The sequence below is a fragment of the Pinus tabuliformis genome, chromosome 3_2, assembly GCF_031772625.1.
Source record: "Pinus tabuliformis cultivar Carrire ecotype Pingquan chromosome 3_2, CPIR1, whole genome shotgun sequence".
NCBI lineage: Eukaryota > Viridiplantae > Streptophyta > Pinopsida > Pinales > Pinaceae > Pinus > Pinus tabuliformis.
Genome location: NC_142302.1, coordinates 1,141,475,835 through 1,141,489,292, shown reverse-complemented (window position 1 = coordinate 1,141,489,292; position 13,458 = coordinate 1,141,475,835).

Sequence of the window (13,458 nt, the reverse complement as noted above, 5' to 3'; positions counted from 1 at the left end):
AGTTCGAAGTTTGAAGTTCCTGAATATAGAAATCAAGTTCTTATCACATCTCAATTTCACCAATGGCGTTCAACGGTTTAAGAGTCGAGTATGCCCTTGATGGCAGCTCGAATTATATAGCCTGGAAGGATCGCATGGAAGCAGTATTAGAGGATAACGGTCTAAAGGACTTCATTGATCAAGAATTCCCCAAGCTAGCAGCAGCTGATGCTACAGAATTGGCGGAATGGAAGAAATGTGTGGTTAGAGCAAGGAGAATATTCCTGGAGGGAGTTCGAGACCACATTGTCTCGAGCCTCCATGGGAAGGAGACACCATTTTCAATGTGGAAAACATTGAAAGATCTATATCAGAACAACAACGATCAAAGGAAGCTGGCGCTGAAAGACAAGCTTCAGAAAATCAAGTGTGAAAAGGGCAACACGATCTCTACATATCTAAACAAGCTCACCACCTACAGGGATGAGCTTGGAAGTGTAGGGATCACGACAGCCGATGATGACATGGTGAGTCTTGCACTCCTCGGTCTTCCTAAGAGCTGGCATAGCTACCAAGACTCGGTTAATGGAAGAGAAAAACTACCAGATTGGGAACGAATTTGGTCGGATCTGATGCAGGAGGAGACAAGAAGAAGCACTAGAGATGAATCCTCATCAAAGCAAGATGATGAGGAAAACCTAGCCTTAGTGAGTAAGGCGAGGAAAGGGAAAGGGAAGGCATCCCATCTCAAATCCAGTTCTTCCCATAGTGGGAAGAAGTTTGACAAATCAAAAGTGTGATGCTTTCATTGTCATGAAGTGGGCCATTATGCTACAAATTGTCCACAAAAGAAATCCAAGAAGGGATCCTCAAAGGGATCTGATGGTGAGGCACTGGCCTCACAGTTTGAGTTGGATTTCTCTCTTATCGCATACATGGTTTCATCCATGGTGGGATGTGTGTGGTACCTAGACAGTGGAGCTTCATTCCACATGTCAGGTGACAAGAATATTTTCAGTACCTTGGAGGAGAAGGATCTCTAGATGTGGATCGAGATGGGTGATGATGGAAATTACCATGTTTCAGGTGAAGGTACGATTGTGTTTCATAGGGAGCATGGAGCTCCTCTCACCCTGACTGATGTAAAGTATGTACTAGGTCTGAAGAAGAATCTTGTGTTCGTTGCTATGCTAGAAGATAAAGGTTATGATGTAGTCTTTAGTAAAGGAAAGGTATTCCTGAGGCATATCGGCACTGGAGAGACCAAGTGAATTGGGATTCGAGTAAAGAATCTCTGCAAGGTGGAGGTAGATGACTATGCTGCATTGAGTTCCAAAGCTGAGATGGTGCAGAGCCAAGATGTTGGCAAGCTATGGCATAGAAGATTGGGCCACTTGCACCATGGAGCCCTGAAAATCATGTAGCAAATTTCTACCGGACTTCCCAAGGGAAAACTGGAGCAGACGAATATATACAAAGGTTGTACCTTGGGTAAGTATGTGAAATCTTCCTTTCCAGATCGAGATAGTAGAGCTGGAGCAATCCTGGAGCGATTTCATTCAGGTGTTTGTGGAACTTTCTCTATAGCCTCCACCGCTAAACAAAGGTACTATGTTATTTTTATTGATGATTTTTCTCGTAGATGCTGGATCTACTTTATGCAAAAGAAGGATCAAACCTTCTTGAGGTTTTGTGAGTTTAATTCCTTGGCAGAGAAAGGATCTGGAAAGAAAACAAAAGCCTTTCATAGTGACAAAGGTGAAGACTATGTCTCCCAATAGTTTAAGGACTTCTGCACTGTAGAAGGAATTAAACAGGAGTTGATGCCACCCCATAACCCACAACAGAATTGGGTGGCTGAAAGGAAGAACAGATCGATTATGGGAGCAACTCGAGCGATATTTCATGACCAAAGCCTACCACTGCATTTGTGGGCTGAGGCATGCAATACAACAGTATATGTGCAGAACAGAAGCCCACACCGTATACTGGGAATGAAGACACCTACGGAGGCCTTTTCCGGGAAGCGACCAGATGTGAGTCACTTCTGAATCTTTGGATGATCAGTTTGATGTCATGTGACCAAAGATTCCCGGAAGAAGATAGATCCAATAGCTGAGTTGGGAATACTTGTGGGGTACACTGATACACCCCATAACTACCGGGTGTACCTGCCTACTAGTCAGAGGATAGTGGTACGCAGGGATATGAAGTTCGATGAGCAAAAAGCCATGCGAGTATCACTTGAGAGGGAGCTCAAGTTGCATGCAGAGGAGGAACTTTCAGTTCCTAAGGAGGAGGAGCCTCAGATTGATGCGGAGCAGCCGCATGCAAAGGATCTAGGAGTGGAGACATCCACTCATTCTGAGACTTCTAGAGATGGCGGAAACTCTTAAGGGAAGCTGATAGGTTGATGCTGGATATGCGGGAGAATGTGGGACAACCATCTTCTCAGCGCAGATAGAGGAGGTCGCCCAAGCGATACACTGGGTACATGGCCTTAGTTGGGGAGTGTGTAGAGTCCAAACCTTCTTCATTCAAGGAGGCAGTGCAACAACTAGTCTGGTCGATGCAATGGTAGAGGAGTACGACTCTCTCATTCGGAATAGTGTGTGGGATGTTGTCCCAAGACCTCAGGACAAGTCAGTGGTTAGTTCCAGATGGACAGGAAAGGCATGATGGAACACGAAGCTCTGAAAGAAAGGCTCACACAATTAGAAGAACTCAAGGAAGAATGGTTTCTGGATGGATTTCATCTGCAGGTACAAAAGTAGCGTGAAAATGCTTGGCACGACCGCCATATCAAGTTGTGCACCTCCAAGGTAAACGACTTAGTGTTGCTGTATCATAGTAAGTTTGAAACATTTCCAGGAAAATTCGGAATGCACTGACTGAGACCATACGTGGTTAAGGAGGTAACAGACGGAGGTGCGGTCCAACTAGTCAAACTAAATAGAGAACCCTTCCCGAGCAAAGTAAATGGCAAGTGCTTGAAACCCTACACAGGTGGGCCGGTTATCTGACCAATTGGCTGAAGTATAGTCTTCGTGATCTGAGGAGCTAGAAAAGGGCACGGGACTATAATCATATGAAGCAGTTGCTGGTACAGATGTAAGGACACAATTCAGACATGGAGGAATGAATGCGGCAGGTTCAGCAAGCAGCAACTCAGTGCGCGACAGACATCAGCACTGTATGGGAATAATTGGAGGGACTCCACGCCAAGATCACCACACGGATAGAGTGACTCGAGGGCGAGTCACGAAGTTTGTGTTGGGGGCATGTTGGGCATGGAATCCCCCCACAGCATGTTTTGGGGCTCAAAGCCCAAGCCTTGGTCAAATATGTTGTAAGACTCCACGAATTGTGAGCGCAAACCGTGAAATGTATGTTGAGTCATAGGGTTGTCCGCCCTAAGTTTTGTAATGTAATGTAATGTCATGTCGGCCTACCCATGGTCCACGGACCATGGGATTGTATAAATAAGAGCGAGGCTCTAAGTTGTAAGGAGGGGAGTTGATGGATTGATGTAATGATCTAGTAGCGGATAAAGAAGAAGTCTAAGTGTCTTGGGTCATAGTAGTAGGAAGAGGCTTTGCAGCTAAGTGCGCAGAAGTCTAGTAGAGTCCGTAGCTGAGTGCGCGGACCCCTGTAGCTGAGTGCGCAGGGCGAATTTGAGTCTGTAACCCAAGAAGAAGAAGAATAAAGGGAAGTTTGATTCTAAACACTGTGTATCTATTTTTGTATGTTTTTCTATGCATTTTTACTATTTGTTTATCGTGCGCACTTATATGAATAGTGAACACTATTAAGAATAATTGGGCTCATATAGATAAGTTAATTAATTAGATAATCTCAGGTTAATAGTAAGAAACTTGGGTAATAACACAGATCGTGCCTCGAACCGGGTTGCAGCATTGCAGGTTGTGAGGTACTGATAGGTGTGCAGCAACATGCTCGCAGGGTCAAACCGTGGACCACCCAAAAACCATCAGACATATCTAGGGTGCGGAAACCTGGTTCTAGCACCCTCGCATACTACTTCAGGTGAGACCTCAGTCCACGCTCCACGGACTGTTGCCGAAAGGGCCAACAATATTGAGATTTGTTTGGCTAAATCATCTCTGAACCTGGGTCAGGCCCCCATAAGGCAACACCATAGGTTACCATTCAGTCTTCAACCCCTCCAACAATAGATCCATTCCCAAGCGAGGAATGGGATGATGTTCCTCTTGATGATGATCTGGTAATGGATGTGTACAATCTGTCATTTGATTATTTTCAAAAGAACATTGTACAAGAACGAAGAAAGAATTTTCCAGATGATCACGCATCACGTCCATTCGTTAGAGAAAGGGTGATAGTGGTGGTGTTATATACCTAGGGGGGATAATATGGGGTACCAAGGGAGGTACCCAAGGTAATAATGTAATAATGGGATGGGCCATAGTAATAAATAAGGTGGTTAATCCATATCATGTAAGGGACCACAAGTAGCTAGTAATAATGTAATGGGCCCATGGTATTAGTTTGATGGTATGAGGGAACCATGGTAATGATCCATGGTATTGTATGTAAGAGGCCTATATAGAGGCTAGAGACTCCACATCAAGAAGAGTCAAGGATTTTTGTATGAACAGGCATATGGCTTGTGGAGTGTTCTCCTTCCTTAAGGAGTGAATGTATGGTGTTACCCTACCTTAAGGGTTTGATCAATAAAGAATCATTTCATATTATTTATGGGTTTATTTGCATTATCTTACACTTTCATATCAAATCTATAATATTTCTGGGTTAGATCTATAACAAGTGGTATCAGAGCACTTTCTTGGGAAAAAGTGGAGAATTTTTTTTAATTTTTTGTAGGATTTCAGGGGCGGCGAGTTTTCAGATCAGATATATATGTTTTGGTGCAAGACCTACAAAATTTAATTGCATATCTGTAATCTATGTGAAAAGATACCCAATTTCAAAAAACCAACCGACTAAATCGGAGTCTGGATGAAGGAGATATCACTAATCTAAAAATAAGTGGTGTTGCAGACAATTTTTTGGGGCAGCGAAATTGCGGCGCAGATCTGGAAATCCTGGAACAAGATTTGCAGGATATAATTGCAGATCTAGATTCTTTGTGAAAAAATAGCCGATTTCAAAAAAACAATCGTTCAAATCGGATTCCGGATGAGGGAGATATAGCTTATTTAAAATCAGCTCTTTTTTGCAGAAATTTTGGGGACGGCGAGAGAGTTGCAGCGCAGATATGAAATTCTAGTGTCTGGATCAGGATTTATATCACATGGACAGATGTTTCTATAAATCCTAGTTGCAAGCATAATTTAATCAATGTTAATTTGGCAAAAAAATTGCAAGCTCCAACAAAACACATTGAAAATACACAGGTTGATGATAAGGATGTTCAAATTTATAAGGATTTGAAGCTTTCTATGGATAAGTATGTGTTTCATGGTGATTTTTATGCTTCAGATATGGATAACATGGATGTTTTTGTGGGATACCCTTGGATGGAATCAGTGGGTACTATCAATATTAATGTACATAAAAAGAAGAAAATTACATTACAGGATATTTCCATCAATAAACAGGTAGAGTACATGGAGGCTGAAGCAGAAGATGTTCCAGGGACTGACATATTAGATGATGAGCCTTTGATGATCGACAATCAAACACAAACAGAGGCTGAAGCAGAAAAGGTTACAGGTACATTGGATGAGGGCTCAGTGGTTGAAGTCATATTGGAAAAGAAGGCACCACAACAGGCACCACAACAGGGTGAATTAAAGAAAAAGACACCGTGGGTTAAAACTTCAACATATCATCACCCACATCACCCCTCAAGAAAACAACCAACAAGATGGCAACCAATTAGCCACAAGGACAACAACCCCCGTATGACAGACAACAAGGCACCAATATCCACCTACTACACATCAACACAGAAGAGTTGCCACGGTCAACTTCCATCTCAAGCGAGCGAGGCACCAACGAGATCGAGGGTTCACCTTTCTCTTGGATGGCTAGATGCACGTGCATGGTACCAGTGGACTACTCTTTTGAGTAGATCTTATTATTTGTGTTCTTCCCATGTTTCGGGGACGAAACATGCTAAGAGGGGTGGAATGTTATATACCTAGGGGGGATAATATGGGGTACCAAGGGAGGTACCCAAGGTAATAATGTAATAATGGGATGGGCCATAGTAATAAATAAGGTGGTTAACCCATATCATGTAAGGTACCACAAGTAGCTAGTAATAAAGTAATGGGCCCATGGTATTAGTTCGATGGTATGAGGGAACCATGGTAATGATCCATGGTATTGTGTATATGAGGCCTATATAGAGGCTAGAGACTCCACATCAAGAAGAGTCAAGGATTATTGTATGAACAGGCATATGGCTTGTGGAGTATTCTCCTTCCTTAAGGAGTGAATATATGGTGTTACCCTACCTTAAGGGTTTGATCAATAAAGAATCATTTCATATTATTTCTGGGTTTATTTGCATTATCTTATACTTTCATATCAAATCTATAATATTTCCGGGTTAGATCTATAACAGGTGGACACCAGGAAGAATCCAAATGCCATTGTCAAAGCCAACTTGGCATTTGTAGGTGTGACAAGATCAAACATTTATTATTTGATGGCCAAGAATGAGCAATTGGAACAAAACTTACAAACTACTAGGAAAGAGGTGGAACAACTCCATGCAACAACACATAACACACTTTCTACACAGGTCTATATGGAGGATATGAGAGCAGCGATACTTGTTGAAGTATCAACGCCCAAAGAAACCATATGGAAACTCTATGAGGAGTTTGTTACCATACATAAAGAAGTTGTATGTTCACATGGCCTACAACAGTAGAGCAAAAGTTTTGTTAAAACTCTCAAGAATGTACAAGCTTCCATTACCTACGTGCAATAATGGACAATGTGATACAAAGCAACAATGCTTGACTTGGGAAAGAAAATGAGGCCATGGGCTAAGCTGGAGAGAGAAAGCGTTCAGATCTTGATTCAGAACAATAAGCAGCTCACCTCATTTATTGGTAACATTCAGGCTGCATATGTACAATTATTCAGTGGTTTGGATGTCTTGGTGAAAACACATAAGATCCCATCAGTTGACTCACTCAAAAAATCCAAACCCAAGAACTAGGTCCTACAAGAGATCAAAAAGTACTTGTAGCAGTTGAGAAAAATTTCCACCAAGAAAGATTTGGATCTGAATAGACAACACATGCAGAACTACATTGATGGTCCTGTCCAAATTAGAACAATGTTGTTCATGCTTTAGAGGAAAGTTGAAACTAGTTCTAATTCATTGTACATGGATGCCATGGAGGCTAGAGTATGCTTCTAGCCAGAAACCATCACGCACCTTGGGGATTTCATCAAACAGTACCAAGCTTGGCACCAATATGTGACAGAGAAGCATCAAGTGGAAGTTACTGAGTAGAGTTTCCTCAAACTCAGGCATCATAGTATTTTTTCTTGTTAGGCTGTCAACTTGTCTCTACCCTATTTTGTCTTATATGGGTATGAGTGTAAAATGTAATATTATTTGTAATTGTTTTGTAAAATGAAATGCCAAGTCTCAATATTGGAATGTGAAGATTCATGATATAATGTAATGGGTAATTTGAAAGAATTTGAAGAGTCATGAGGGTAGTCTAAAGGTCACAAAGGGGGTAATTTGAAATAATTTGAAGAGTCATGGGGGTAGTCTGTTGGGTCCCTATAATACTAGTGATTACCCCATTACTATTGTAGTTATACCCCTTATTTATATTGTTGTGCCCCTATTACCCCCATATTGTTATTTCTGTACCCCATAGAACCCCTCTATTGTTATTTTTGTGGCTTTATATTATTATTGTTAGGTCGGCTGGATTATATTGTGACTCCTTAGACTCCTATATATAGAAAGGAGGTTTTGTCATTTGTATCATCCAAGAATTGTTCATTTATGTAATGTAAAGGAGGTTTCCCCCTCGAAGAGGCTGAATTCTAAGGCGTTGATCTATCTTTTCTATCTTTTCTTGAGCTGGTTTCATAACATTTGGTATCAGAGCTTTGGATTCTAGGGTTTCGCTGCTCCAAACAGACCATCGTGGAATTTTCGCTATAACTTTTTTGCTGTGATGTTTCAGAAGTTTCAAACAAAACCCATTTGAGAAGAATTGGCGCGGAACCTTGGGTCCAACTTTCAGAGCTTTTCGCGCGACATTTTCGGAGATATGATCTGAGGAAGTTGGTCTTTTTGCAGACTCCTGAATTACATTCAAAACAGGTGACCTGGGGAAAATCGTCATAACTTTCTCTCTGAGGATCGGATTGAAATTTCGTAAGAAGGTACAGAAAGAGGACGGACTGTAGTTTCTTGTATGTTAGTTTCAGATTCAAAGGTTGAAACAGTGACTCGTGGCATGTCGTACAAGTTCACTCTACTGAACCAGTATAAAAGCAAGTCATTGTGGGAGATTTCACATAACTCTTCCTTGGAGAATCCAATTTGGCGCAGACTTGTGGCATTGGAAAGAGGACGCAGAAGGCTACTATAGGTAGAAATTTTAGAACTGGATGATCCGAAATTACAGAGATACATCAGATTCAATATCAGGCTTCTATAAAGTGAAAAAAGGTGTGTAGTTTTTTTTTAATTTTTGTGTAAGCTTGGTTTAACGGAATTCAAAGGGCATAGTAAAACATTATTATCGGTAACTGATGCCCCGAGGAAAGAAAATTCAAACACCTAGCAAGGAACCTGAAAGCTCTAGCATGACTCATGAAGAAGAAGAAGAAATGCTACATGATATATCAAAATTACAAGAACAAGTGCAACAAATGTCACGCTCACAAAATCTAACAGAAGCTAAGATAAGTGGCGTGGAATCTAAGATAAAGGGCATGGAAGCTAAGATGGATGATTCGAAGACAGATTTGAAAAGAGACATGGCAGATTTGAAGATAGATTTGAAGACAGATATGGAAGAATTGAAGAAGTTGCTACAAGAAAGGGTTACTAATGGTGAAAAGGTAGTAAAGGAAACTCATGATGAGAACAAAAGAAATGTTAATCATGATTCCATAGACACTAATGTTGGATCGAAGAATCACCATATTCCAAAAATCGATATGAGGAAGTTTGATGGCAAGGATCCCGCCACATGGATATTACAGATGGAGCAATTCTTCGATCTCAATAATGTGCAAAACGCACAAAAGGTACGTATGGCAACTGTATATTTGGAACCAAATCAGTTTGTATGGTATCAATGGCTTTGCTCTCGTAAAACATTTATCACTTGGGCAATTTTTACGGAAGAATTGATAGCACATTATGAAGATACAAAAAGCAACACTTTTTTTAGCCAATTGATAAGTCTCAAACAAAAGGGTTCAATAATGGAGCACATTGAGGAGTTCCAAAAATTGAACATAAGGGTAAAAGATATTCCAGAGGAGCATAGGATTGATGTGTTCATAGGGTCTTTAAAGGATAATATCCAACATGATGTTCGCCTTTGGGAACCTGATTCATTAGAGAAGGCATTCAGGTTAGCAAGAAAAATGGAAAGCAAAATTATGGCAACCAGGAAGCATACCACTCACAACTATAAAGATGGAAGTGTTGTTGCCCCTAGTCTTCCACAACCTATAAGGTTGACACCACAACAATTGGAAGAAAAAAGAGCAAAAGGGCTTTGTTACAGTTGTGATAGCAAATACACTAAAGGTCATAAGTGTGCTGAGAAGAAATTATTCTACATAGATTGTGAAGAGGAAGAAGAAAAGGAGCAAGAAAGGTCAAAAGAAGAAGATATACTCCAGGAACAAAGCCTAGATGAAGAACAAATAAATCCGACCATATCTTGTAATGCATTGGCGGGAATTACCACTCCTCAAACCATCAAGATAGAAGGACAAATCAAGAAGAAAAAGGTAATAGTGTTGATTGATTCAGGAAGCACCCACAATTTTATTCATTGTAGGGTAGCAAAAGAATTGAATTGCTTCCTATATCCAGCACCAGAGTGTCAAGTGATGATTGCAAATGGAGGAACAATAAATTGCTCTGGAAAGTGCCATAATATCAAGCTATCCATGGGAGAATATGTATTGACTAGCCCAATGCTTTCCATTCCAATGGGAGGTGCTGATGTTGTACTAGGAGTCCAATGGCTACAATCCTTGGGTACAATAGCTTTTAATTTTCAAGAACTTTTCATCAAATTTTCTACGGAAGGAAAGGAAGTTGAATTAAGGGGTATTGCAGGGAAACCAGGAAAGATAATCAGCTCTAATGGTATGACAAAGCTTCTAAAAAAGGAGCAAAGAGGTGTAATTGCACAGTTATTTCGCTAGATGTTTCCACATTGGAATCATCTATTTCTCCAGATCTCCAAAAAGTCTTGGACAATCATTCCAAGGTATTTGAGACTCCCAAAGGTCTCCCACCTATGCGTGATCATGATCATGCTATTCATCTGATTCCAGGAAGTGTTCCTCCAAACATCAGGCCGTACAGATATCCCTATGTCCAAAAAAGTGAAATTGAACGTATGGTTGCAGAAATGCTAGAGGCTGGTATAATTCAACCGAGTCAAAGTTCTTTCTCAGCTCCAGTAGTATTGGTGCACAAGAAGGATGGATCATGGCGCATGTGTCCAAATTATAGGGAGCTCAACAAGCTCACTATTAAAGATAAGTTCCCCATTCCTGTTATTGATGAATTACTGGATGAATTGCATGGATCAATTTACTTCACCAAGTTGGATCTTCGTTCGGGATATCATCAAATCAGAATGAAGATTGAAGACATTCCGAAAACTGCATTTAGAACTCATGAGGGTCATTATGAATTTTTGGTCATGCCTTTTGGCCTTACCAATGCACCTTCAACATTTCAAGGTTTGATGAATTCAATTTTCAAACCATTCCTTAGAAAATTTGTGTTAGTATTTTTTGATGATATACTAATCTACAGCAAGTCTTGGAAGGATCATGTTGAACATGTTGACAGGGTGCTACAACTATTGGAGGAGAAACAATTATATGCAAAAAGATCCAAATGTTTCTTTGGAGTCCAGGAGGTGGAATATTTGGGTCATATTGTATCTCATGAAGGAGTTAAGGTAGACCCTAGCAAAATTAAAGCCATTAAGGAATGGAAAATCCCCACATCCATAAAGCATCTGCGAGGATTTCTTGGGTTGACAGGGTATTATCGCAAGTTTGTTAAGAATTATGGGAGAATAGCAGCACCTCTAACAACATTATTGAAGAAAGATTCATTTTCATGGACTTCGGAAGCAACAAAGGCCTTTGAACATCTTAAAGAGGCAATGTGCCAAGCACCGGTCTTAGCTACACCGGACTTCACAAAAACCTTTATTGTGGAATGTGATGCTTCAGGAAATGGAATTGGTGTTGTTCTAATGCAAGATGAAAGACCCATTGCTTTTGAAAGTCGTCCAATCAAGGGAAAGTTTTTAAGCAAAGCTATTTATGAGAAGGAAATGTTGGCAATACTCCATGCACTTAAGAAATGGCGACCCTACCTAATGGGAAGACACTTCAAGGTAAAAACGGATCATGATAGCCTTAAATACTTTTTAGAACAAAGATTATCCTCTGAAGAGCAACAAAAGTGGGTCACAAAGATGTTGGGTTATGACTTTGAAATCATCTACAAAAAAGGGAAGCAAAATGTGGTGGCAGATGCACTCTCAAGAAAGGATGAGGATGTGGAAGCATTGTTGTGTGCCATTTCTATTATCCAACCAGATTGGATAAACGAAGCAAGGGAGGAATGGAAGAATGACGAAGAAGTGTGGGCACTTATTCGAAAGTTACAACAAGATTCCAGTACTTCTGATACATTTAGCTGGCAAAATGATTCGTTATGGTACAAAGATCGCTTATACCTCTGTAAGAATTCCCAGCTAAAACAAAAGATTCTTATGGAATTGCACACTTCTCCCTTAGGAGGGCACTCAGGATTTTTAAAAACTTACCACAGGGTTAAGAAGGAATTTTTTTGGGATGGCCTTAAATCAGATATTCAAAAGTTTGTGGCGGAATGTTTGGTTTGCCAGCAAAATAAAGTTGAAACAATTAAGACACCGGGTCTATTACAACCTTTATCCATTCCAAGCCAACGTTGGGAGGAGGTTTCAATGGATTTTATCACAGGTTTACCCAAGTCTGAGGGAAAGAGTGTCATCATGGTGGTAGTTGACAGACTTACCAAGTATGCACACTTTTGTGCATTATCACATCCATTTAAAGCCAGTACAGTTTCTACTGCATTTATGGAAACAGTTCAAAAGCTACATGGAAACCCAAAGATTATTGTAAGTGACAGAGATCCCATTTTCACTGGAAATTTTTGGACAGAATTATTTTCTTGTCTTGGTACTCAGTTAGCTCATAGCTCATCTTATCATCCTCAATCTGATGGGCAAACTGAGATAGTAAACAAATGTTTGGAAGGATATCTTCGTTGCTTTGTATCTGATAAACAGACACAATGGGTCAAATGGTTGCCTCTGGCTGAATGGTGGTATAACACTTCCTTCCATACAGCAACAAAAATGACCCCATTTATGGCACTTTATGGGTATCAACCACCATCCATCACATCATATTTAAGAGAAAATTCTAAGGTTCAGGCAGTGGAACATCACATCGAACATCAACAACAAGTCCTCCAACTCTTAAAGGATAACCTCGTGTTGGCACAAAATAGAATGAAACAACAGGCAGATCAACATCGCAGTGAAAGAAGTTTTGATGTAGGTGATTGGGTATTCCTACGGCTACAACCATATAAGCAAATGTCCCTAAAGCAAGCTAAGAAGGATAATAAATTATCACCAAAGTATTATGGTCCGTACAAGGTGTTGCAAAAGATTGGTACTATGGCATACAAATTGGAGCTTCCTGCAGCTTCTCGATTGCACCCAGTTTTCCATGTTTCATGTTTAAAGAAGGTTATAGGTGACAAGCTCCCAATTCAAACAATATTGCCAGAACTTGACGAGGAAGGAAAAATTATATTGGAACCGGAAGCAGTCACAGAAACAAGAACTCGACAGCTACGAAATCGATCAATTTCAGAGTATCTTATCAAGTGGAAGAACTTATCCGCTGAAGATTCCACATGGGAGGATGAGAATTTTATGCAGAAGTATCCAGAACTACTCAAGCGTTGAGGACAACACTTTTTTGAAGGAGAGGGGCATGTTGGGTCCCTATAATACTAGTGATTACCCCATTACTATTGTAGTTATACCCCTTATTTATATTGTTGTGCCCCTATTACCCCCATATTGTTATTTTTGTACCCCATAGAATCCCTCTATTGTTATTTTTGTGGCTTTATATTATTATTGTTAGGTCGGCTGGATTATATTGTGACTCCTTAGACTCCTATATATAGAAAGGAGG